The sequence below is a fragment of the Myxine glutinosa genome, chromosome 7, assembly GCF_964187855.1.
Source record: "Myxine glutinosa chromosome 7, kmMyxGlut1.1, whole genome shotgun sequence".
NCBI lineage: Eukaryota > Metazoa > Chordata > Myxini > Myxiniformes > Myxinidae > Myxine > Myxine glutinosa.
In genome coordinates this window covers 44,787,109-44,797,585 of record NC_136267.1, presented here as the reverse complement: position 1 = coordinate 44,797,585, position 10,477 = coordinate 44,787,109, and the positions used below count along the sequence as shown (strand labels likewise).

The 10,477-nt window shown below is 42.5% G+C and overlaps 1 protein-coding gene across 1 annotated transcript in view; it reads left to right on the top strand.

Annotated features, from left to right (window-relative positions):
* Positions 1–9,384: 9,384 nt before the first annotated feature.
* The window catches only part of LOC137431178 (tensin-3), a 391,044-nt gene continuing 389,951 nt past the window's right edge, over positions 9,385–10,477 (top strand). The window contains exon 1 of the mRNA XM_078781594.1: positions 9,385–9,502. The gene's annotated coding sequence lies outside the window, so the exon portion shown is untranslated. The remainder of the gene's footprint in view (positions 9,503–10,477) is intronic.

Below are 10,477 nucleotides of genomic sequence, written 5' to 3'. Positions count from 1 at the left end.
CAATACAGTAAATCAGGCACGCCTTACCTTGCTGTTATTCAAATGCAGAAACTGTCATTTTAACGGATTCCCCACGTGCTCTCCTGCGTCTCCTCGCAACCACTGAGAATGTTTTAAAATGTATATAGTTGAATGCTTCATGAATAATGTTTTTACCGTTTTTAATGTATTTAATAAATTCCATTTGGTGTCGTTTTGTTACCGGTAAGAACACGTTTTGTTTAATCTGACAACTGTTAACCCCCTGTGTTAGTAGACATCCGATCAGCTGTTGTATTCTGTTGATAGGTTTGCGCTGTGTGTAGTTGCTCTCACGCTTCTGATTATTTCACCTGCAATGGTATTGTTTATCATACAATTTAGAATAGAAAAGTATTTCGTTTATGAAACAATTTGGCGTGAAATTTGGTATCGTAGATATTGATTTGTGTTTTTAAAGAGACTGAAGTGTGAGTTTCGTTTTAATTTTTTAACTCCAGTTCTTTTGGACAGATGTCATGCTGATCTAATGTAAACCAATCATGAATTGCCAGTAAATCATGGATGAATCGGAAAATGTTTCCACGCCTTTTTGCAGATGTTAGTTTATTCCTGGTCTTGTTCTGGACCCAATCAGACTCGTCCATGTGCAGGAATAAACCTGCAAAGAAAGTGGCCTCATCTGAACCAATGAGTATCCCACTGTCTCCTGGAGTATCCTGTTACCAAATCTTACATAGCCTTTGATCAAGAGAAATCTAATACTTTCTGAAATTCAATTTTTTTAAAAACTACAGGAACATTGACTTTCCTTAAATACCAGTGTGTTCTTCATTGATAGACTGTAATGTTTAGTTCACTATGGCTAAGAGTTTGTCCTGCAGAATGTTCATGTGTAATGTGGAAAAATCACAAGTTGGGAGACATTTAGCTTTACCACTGTTGTTATTGTTGTGGACTGACACACACACACACACACACACACACACACACACACACACACACACACACACACACACACACACACACACACACACACACACACACACACACACACACACACACACACACACACACACACACAATAGCCTTCTCTTTTCAGGTGAGGCTAATACTGTACTGTGCTATACGGTTCAACACAGTTATACGAGTTTTGAACTTTGCATTAAAACCACTGCGCCTCATGGACAGCCTAAGGAAGTGACTTACAGAGGGAAGAATGGGTTAATGGGGGGTAACTTTTGACGACAAGAAAATATGGGCGCATCAGATTTAGACTAAGGGCGTGCCCAAGGGGCGTGGCTTCCTCCGACTATAAAAATCCCGCTACACACACGTGACTGACTATTTATTTTCCGGGCAATGCCGGGTAACTCTGCTAGTTTTCAATAAATAGTATTAACAAATAGTATGAATAAATAGTATTAATAAATAGTATCGATAAATAGTATCAATAAATAGTATTAATAAGTAGTACTAATAAATAGTACTAATAAATAGTATTATTAAATAGTATTGTCATGTCGCCGATGATTAAGATCACGGTCGGCAGATAGCCAAACGTTACTTTCATTTCAACTTGGCGGGATATTCTTTTCACTCGCGCGGGAGAAGCCCGAAGCTTTACCTGATCGGACGGCCGACGCTGGGTTAATCCGAACCCACAGAACAAAGAACAAAACAAGACAGAAAAGTAAGATGCAACAAATAATTAATTTAATGAAAATAAATGCAAAGACAATAAAAATGTTGAGGTAAAACTAATAGTAATAGGCTAAGGTGAGGGACCCTCGATGCAGACTCAATTACAGACACAGGGAAAGATTTTAAAAAAGCGCTTATAATCGGCTGATACTCAGCTTTGCGTCCCCAAATGGCTGGTAGGGCTTGCTGCTTGTCGAACTAGAGTCACCGCGAGGGAAGCGCACAAGATGGTGCAAAATCGCGCCCATAGCCAGCCGACGGCGTGAGGCAAGCAGGCAGGATTCTTCTTAGTTTTGCTCGCAACCTCATCCATCTCCGAAGAGCACCAGCGTCAACCAACACTTCCTCCTCATGCTAAAACGTGAAAGTTGTCCACAACTCCGGAAAAGCTCTCCTCGCAAGTGCACATGAGCCAGATGCCACCCCGAGCCTGAGACAGAAAACGTCCGTTCGCCACGAAGCCAGGACCAGAATAGTGCAAGAGAGGGGGAAACGTACCCTCCACTCTTCTTGCTGACATCACACTCGAACCACTCCCCGCACCCCACCACTTTCGTCCATGGCCATGACCAATCGTTCCCTTTGGGGCGGGGCCTCACAGCCTTTCTTGACGCCCATCGAGAATGTTCGGGGGCAGGGTTCCCTTGCCGATCGGCAAATGTGCTGGGTTTCTGTCGGGCTTGTCGGTATGGTTGTGGCAATGTGCCGATTGCATGGTTGGACGAGTGAATTTTATAAGAACAAAGGGAAAAATCACAGGGGGACAATTACGCACTGGGGTTTATTAATCTTACACCCTAGAACTAGTTACTACAAAAGCCACGCCCCTTATGGCGACATGCAAACACTCTTAACCTGCATGTTTACGCTGCTTATATACATCGAGATGTGTTTTCTACGTGTCACACGGTCCATGCCAAACTATACATTCCTGACTTCACTAAGGTATTTCACCTCCTACCCCCACAAACATAATAGTATTAATAAGTAGTATCAAAAATGGTATTAATAAATAGTATTAATAAATAGAATCAATAAATAGTAATACTAAAGAGTATTAATAAATCATATTAATAAATAGTATCAATAAATAGTATTATTAAATAGTATTGATAAATAGAATTAATAAATAGCATCAATAAATAGTGTTATTAAATAGTATTATTACATAGTATTAATAAATAGTATTATTAAGTAGTATTAATAAATATAATTAATAAATAGTATTACTAAATAGTATCAATAAATAGTATTAATAAATAGTATCAATAAATAGTATTAATAAATAGTATTAATAAATAATATCAATAAATAGTATTAATAAATAGTCCCTCCACATTGTTAAGTTTGCCACATATTATAATTTTATGACAATATTAAGTTTCAAGTATCCAATAATTTTGTAAGTTGAGTTACTATATTTGAGACAAAAGTTCCATTCATGCATTGCACCATCCAATTAGTCGGAGATTAGGTGTCCGTCCATGAGGTCATTGGAAGGAATACAATTTCTGATTAACTGTTGTCCCAGCAGTGTTGCTGATTAACTGTTGTCCCAGCAGTGTTGGGTGAGCGGAACTGTAATTAGCGAATAACAAGAAAGAATCTCAACCAGTTAACACTGAACTCTGCCAAGACAAGAGCAGCTTTATGCTCTATTATAAGTAAAGTGCAAGTAAATTTAGCTCTTACACGAGCCTCGACTTGGTATAAAAAAAAAAGGTCCTGACTGCAATTAAATTTCAACAATAGTTCAGTGACGTACACAAATTCAAGATTACACCTGGTTATAATAATTGAACCAAAGTGTTTGATTGGCATAATTTTCATGCTTTTGGAATGTTTTTTTTCCCCGTATTCTGCTTCAATTTGAAGTGTTAGTTCTGGCACGGATCAAAATTGTCCGGCTAGTTATGTGACTAATTTTTTTAGTATCTGAGGTCGTTTTTCTCCTGGAGTAATAGCAAAGGGGTGTTAATTTTTGTGAATGTTGCAGTTAATTTGGTTATTAATAGCTACATCTGGAGATTTTGCTACATCTGGTACATCTGCTACAGCTACAACTGCTACAGCTACATCTACAGCTACACCTACAGCTACATCTGCTACAGCTACATCTGGAGAATGATGTAGCTATTAATAATAGCTACATCATTCAGATTTGGCCAAATGTAGAGGAGATTTTGTTGCAGTTTTTGCATGTTACTTGGCAGAAGTTACCTTTTCCTCAACTCCCGATCCATGTTCCCAGACTTGTTTGATGGCGTTGATGTCAAGACTCTGTGGTGCCCAGGGAAGAAGCTGCGGCCCATTCCGTCTCTTCCAGACAGAGGTGGTTCTGCATGTGTGGCACGTGGTACCATCCTTCTGCAGTAAATATGTTCTTTTCTGTAAAATGTCTTGGTGGTTTATAGTTGGAAGAGAATTTCTGAGATGCAACAGTGTCAGCTGACTCTGCACCAGCATGCACCAAAATGGTCGTTTTTATCCAATAGTTAAACAACCACTCCTTTCAGGAGCAGCTTGGTGGATGGTGGGGAAATGTGGGGAAATTGGGGCAAATATATTTTGTGCTGTGGTTAATAATCCCCCTTTCCACTTGCACTGTGGCATGTGTACAGGTGAAAGTCGCAAGTTGTTTCCCCCACCTCTCGCCTTCGCAGGGGGTGGGAGGAAGGGTGTTGTGCCCATGACCAGACCCTGGACATTACTAACATGTAAGCAAAATTTGGTGGAGATCGGTCGAAAATCATAACTCATCTCGCCCACTCCTCCTGCGATGTTTTTTTTTCTTTGTACCCACTTTGTGCCCACGGTTTCTTTGTGCCTTTGTTTTGTGTTTCTTTATAATAAGTTAGGGACATTGGCAGGTTCTTCGGTGTGGTTGATTTTGTGTATTTCTTACCCTAACAACTAACCTGTTAGGTTCTAACCCTAACAACCCACATACAATGGTCTGCCTATCCCAAAAATCAATGAAGTGAAACACACACCCCTATAAAAAAAATTAACCCACTCCCACAATATCCCTAACTTTTTTTTGTTTGTTTTTTGTATACAAGATCGAGGCTCGTGAAAGAGCAAACATTAATCACACAAAAAGACAAACCGACACACAAAACACAAAAAACAAGGGGAGCGGCAGACAAGATGGGGAGAGAGGGGGGAGGACACAAAAGAGAGGGGGAAGAAGGGGCAGGACACAAACACAACATTTGAGAGCAGGGACATCGGGAGGACTTGGGGGGAGGTGGGAGAGGATTAAAACATATGAACACTGCAAGGACTCTGGGGTGAATTACCGGGGGTAGAAAAGATCAAGGTTTTGGATGGGGGAAGATAAGAGATGGTGGTGAACAGCTGTTTTAAAGACCTGGAGGGAGGAGTGGGATTGAAGGGAGTGGGGGAGTTTGTTCCAGAGGCGGGAGAAAAGGGGAATGAAAGAGTGAAGGTGAGCAGAGAGCCTAGACTTTGGCAGTTTAACCATAAGAGGGTTGCAGGCAGATCTTGTGCGACCTGAAGGAATATTGGGGGGACAGAGCACAGAGAGAGCTGGGGGAGCAAGGCCGGAGAGGAGTCGGTAGAAGACAGAAAGACCACCAACCTGCCTGCGGTGAGTGAGTGAAAGGCCCTCGGCGTTGACTACATCGCAGGAGATTCCAATGATTCTGAAAGCTTTGGCCTCAACAGCGTGAAGCCGAGCAAGGTGTGAGGCAGGAGCACCAGCCCAGAGGGGGGAACAGTATTCCATTGAGCTGCGGATGAAAGCCTTGTATGTGGTGAGGAGCTCAGGTGTGCCAAGGAAGGACTTCGCATGACGGAGGATGCCCAGTCGGCGACTGGCTTTGGAGGCCAGCTTGGAAATGTGGTTTTCCCAAGAAAGATCATGGCAGATAGCGAGACCCAAAAGCTTGAGCGACAGAACTTCTTGGAGAGGATTGTTGAGAAAGTAGATGGGAGGGTTGTCCAGTCGGTCCTTTCGGAGAGACATTGTAAGAGTGTGAGATTTGTCATGATTGAAAGACATGTTCCACTTGTTTGACCAGTCTGTGATTTTGTCCAGGTCTGCAGAGAGTGAGGAGACTGCAGACTGCCGATCTGAGGGATGAGGAATGGAGCGACATTTCACGAGATAGAGATATAGAGATATAGAGCAATGAGATAGAGAGGATTTTCAAGAGAGTCAGAGAGATCATTGATGAAGACCAGAAAAAGCACAGGGCCCAGAACACTACCTTGGGGAACTCCAGCCTGAACAGGAAGAGGAGATGAGAGAAACCCATTCAGGGCCACACGTTGACTACGACCAGAGAGGAAGTCCGCCAGCCATGCGTGGAGATTTCCATGGATACCAAAGCAGGAGAGTTTGGAGAGCAGAGCAGGGTGCCAGACCGTATCGAAGGCACGTGAAATGTCAAGGGAGACAGCTCTAATTTCCTGTTTGGCGTTGAGGACCTCCATCCATTGTTGAGAAAGCAGAAGCAGCATGTCCAGAGTAGAGTGACCAGGTCTGAAACCAAATTGATGATCAGAGATCAAGCCATTGGAGAAGAGGAAAGATTTAATATCTGAAGCAATGATGGATTCCATGACTTTGCTGATAATTGGGAGAAGGCTGATTGGTCTGTAGTTGCTGGGATCTGTTTTTGCACCTTTTTTGTGCAAAGCGGTGATGTTGGCTGATTTCCAAGCAGATGGCAGATGACCTTGAGCAAAAGAGAGGGTGAAGAGAACAGAAAGAGGGAGTGAAAGAGCAGAAGAACATGATTTTAGGACCCGTGGGCTGATGCCGTCAGGACCAGTTGCAGAATCAGAGTCGAGGGTTGACAGAAACTTTTCCACCTTGTCAGGAGGAAAGGACACAGAGTCCAGGAGCAGCTGGGTACGACTGGGTACGGTGGGTACAGAGAGGGATGGGTTTGGGACACAAGATTTAGAGGCAAACACAGAGTTGATCCGGCATTCAGCTTTTTCACGTGCGGAGTCAGCCGTTAAGCCGTTTGAGGTGAGGGAGGGGATGGAGGGGGAACAAACACCAGAAACAGATTTAACCAGACGCCACCAGGATTTGGAAGAGGGAGACAGATAAGAGAGTTCGGTCTTGAGAATGGTGAGATATTGTTTCCTGGCTCTCCTGAGGGTGGACACACACTTGTTTCGGGCTTTGCGAAAGGAAATGAGATTTCCTTCCGTTGGATTTGCTTTCCAGGAGACGAAAGCAAGTTGTTTCAGGGCAACAGCCTCACCACAGGATTCCGTGTACCATGGACGGGAGGAAGGGTATGACAACTGAAGACGAGATGGTATAAATCTGTGCATGAGAGAGAGCAATTTACTTTGAAAGAATTCCCAGGATGAGTTGATGTCAGAGGCGGTAGAGATGGGAGACCAGTCCAGATGATTGATGGCTGCTTGAAGACCGTGCCAGTTGGCCTGAGTGAAATGCCAGACTCGTCGACGCTGAGGAGGCTCTCTGAGAATGGTCAGAGAGATGTCCACTTTGACAAGCACATGATCAGATGAGCCGATTGGATAGTGTGAGTAGTGTATGTAAAATTTGGTGGAGATCGGGCCAGTCCTGATTTTTCTTTTCTTTGATTTTCAGACGGACACACACATACATACATACAGATAATTAATTATCTCCGCCACCAAAGGTGGATGGAGGTTATGTTTTCACCCTGGTCTGTTTGTCTGTTTGTGAACAAAATATCTCAAAACGTTGTGGACGGATTCGGACGAAATTTGGCAGCGATGTAGCGTATGTGACAAGGACGAAATGATTAGATTTTGGTGAAGATCCGGATTCGGATCCGGCTCCTGGAAATTTTCTTAGTGATTCTTCACCATTGGGACAGAGGGCCAAAAACGATACAAACCAGGATATCTCAAAAAGGTATGGACCGATTTGGACGAAACTTGGTGGACCGGTTGGGTGTCTGACAAGGACTAATCGATTCGATTTTGGTGAAGATCTGAATATTGACTCGGATATGAGAATTATTTAATTTTTAAAGTGATTCTTCACCATTGGGAGATAGGGCTAAAACCAACATACAGCATGATATATCAAAAAGTTATGGACCGATTTGGACGAAACTTGTTGGGCCGGTTGTGTGTGTGACAAGGATGAATCGATTCAATTTTGGTGAAGATCCAGATTCAGATCCGGCTAGTATAATTTTTTTAAGTGATTCTTCACCATTGGGTCAAAGGGTCAAAAACGATACATAGCAGGACATCTCAAAAAGTTGTGGACGGATTATTTTGATTAAATGTGATTCTGTGTTGTGATTTTCTGGTCTACTCTGGGATACAAAACGTAAACTATTCACCTGGCGGAGGTATGCTCTCTACTGAGTGCCGTTCTAGTTGCCTTATTTAATACTAGCAGGGATACCCTGGAGTTGCCCCATCTTTTTTTTATTGGGGCCTAAAACACTTACCTACATCCACTAGAGAATGGGCCCCCTACACACATGGTAGACCGATTAAAGAAAAAACTAGAACGCCACTCAGTAGAGCGCATACTCCCGCCGTGGGTGGCCGCTGCTGAGCCCTATCTTCCAATGTTAAAAATTCCTTCAAAAAATTCCTGGATCCGGAATAATATCCTGAGCTTCACCAAAAACTAATCAATTCTTCCTTATCCCAAGGGCAATCATCCCACCAACCTTCATCCAAATCCGTTCAGAACTTTTCCAGATATCTTGTTCACAAACACACGAACACGCATACGCACACGCACACACGGACGGACACGATCGAATGCATTACTCCCTGGCGGGAGTAACAATCTCCAAAAATCCAACTTTCCTTTCAAAAAAAAAAAAAAAAAGACTTTTCCTTTTCGCCGAAAACACTCCGCGACACTTGCTGATGAACCTCTGAATGTTTGACAAAGATCTGTTCAGCCATCGAAAAATGGCGACACAAACACACAGACAAACACACAGACAAACAGCTCTCTTATAGTAGAGATCGGAGGATTTTACAGTGAGATTGCAGAAACGAACTCTGTGCTATTGAGCGCAGTAGAATGTCGTATCATCCAAATAAATGGTTTTCTCTACTTCAAAAAGATGGAAAGCTTCTCATGAACCATCAGACCCTGATGTCAGGTTCCACTGGAGGCAGAATATTACCTGGTGAATGTTTATTTTGGCCATCTATGTTTAGACTTCATATTTGAAGTAAGGTTCGGTGACATTAGTAAAAGGGATTTGGGCCAAATTAATTTGTGCTGCTCTTGTAGATCTTGGCGAGGTGTTGATGTAACACAAGACTGGATCGATGTCCGTAGCAGGAGGTTCGCAGGTCTTTATTGTGCTTCCGGATACCTTTCATGTTCACCATGTTGCTGCCTAAGTGCCCATTCACAAATGAAGGTTAGAATACAATATTGACACTTTATGCATTGGCCTAATTGCATTAGAAATTGTTACAAACGATGATTTGTGTTTTTTACATTTACATGTGCTTCGTAGCTCTGCTCAAGTTAAAATTTTCCACCCAAGTCAATTGTAGTTTTATCAAAAAGGTTATTTTTTCCCACCATATAGAATCAGAAGAATGCACAACAGGCTAGAAAGTGGTATTGGTTGGTCTTGACATTTGTGTTAAAGTTTATGCAAAATAACCTCCTTGACTGAAACTTTAGCACACACACCCCAAGCGTCATCATGGTGGGAGGAGCAACGGGAGCCCATAGAAGGTGGGAGAAACGACAGGCAGGTGTGAAGGTTGCTCTCGACGGTCTTGCATGTTATTTTTGGTGGCACGCATGACAGGCAGCAATAGATGACGTGCCCCATAGCTGGTAAGTACATGTTAGTTGTTTTTGACCTGTTGAATTTCACAGTTTTGATTCTAAACACTAATTGTAAATGTCTTCGTGCTGCTGTCTTGTTTTTAACTCTTTCTTTTTGTCTGTCAAAGCCTGATAACGTGCATTGGCAATGTGCCTTGTTGGCATTATATATTGCAATGTTTGAAAACTTTTACAACCACAGGATTCCAAGACAAATTGCTTAAATGTCACTGTTTGGCCTAAAATATTTGCAATAAAAATATTTCAATAAAAAATATATCATATTTGAAATACTAAGGCCTCTCCGGCCTTGCTCCCCCAGCTCTCTCTGTGCTCTGTCCCCCCAATATTCCTTCAGGTCGCACAAGATCTGCCTGCAACCCTCTTATGGTTAAACTGCCAAAGTCTAGGCTCTCTGCTCACCTTCACTCTTTCATTCCCCTTTTCTCCCGCCTCTGGAACAAACTCCCCCACTCCCTTCAATCCCACTCCCCCCTCCAGGTCTTTAAAACAGCTGTTCACCACCATCTCTTGTCTTCCCCCATCGAAAACCTTGATCTTTTCTACCCCCGGTAATTCACCCCAGAGTCCTTGCAGTGTTCATATGTTTTAATCCTCTACCACCTCCCCCCAAGTCCTCCCGATGTCCCTGCTCTCAAATGTTGTGTTTGTGTCCTTCCCCCTCTTCCCCCTCTCTTTTGTGTCCTTCCCCCTCTCTCCCCATCTTGTCTGCCGCTCCCCTTGTTTTTTGTGTTTTGTGTGTCGGTTTGTCTTTTTGTGTGATTAATGTTAGCTCTTTCACGAGCCTCGATGTTGTATACCAAAAAAAAAAAAAAAAAAAAAAAAAACTAAGAAGCTAAGGACGATAACAGCCTTTTAAAGTGACCAATACCTTTGTCACCAAACTTTAGTGTGATCTACTTATGTAATCATCACTTCTTAAATGATTCCACAACAACCAATTTTATATTTTTGAAGCAGATT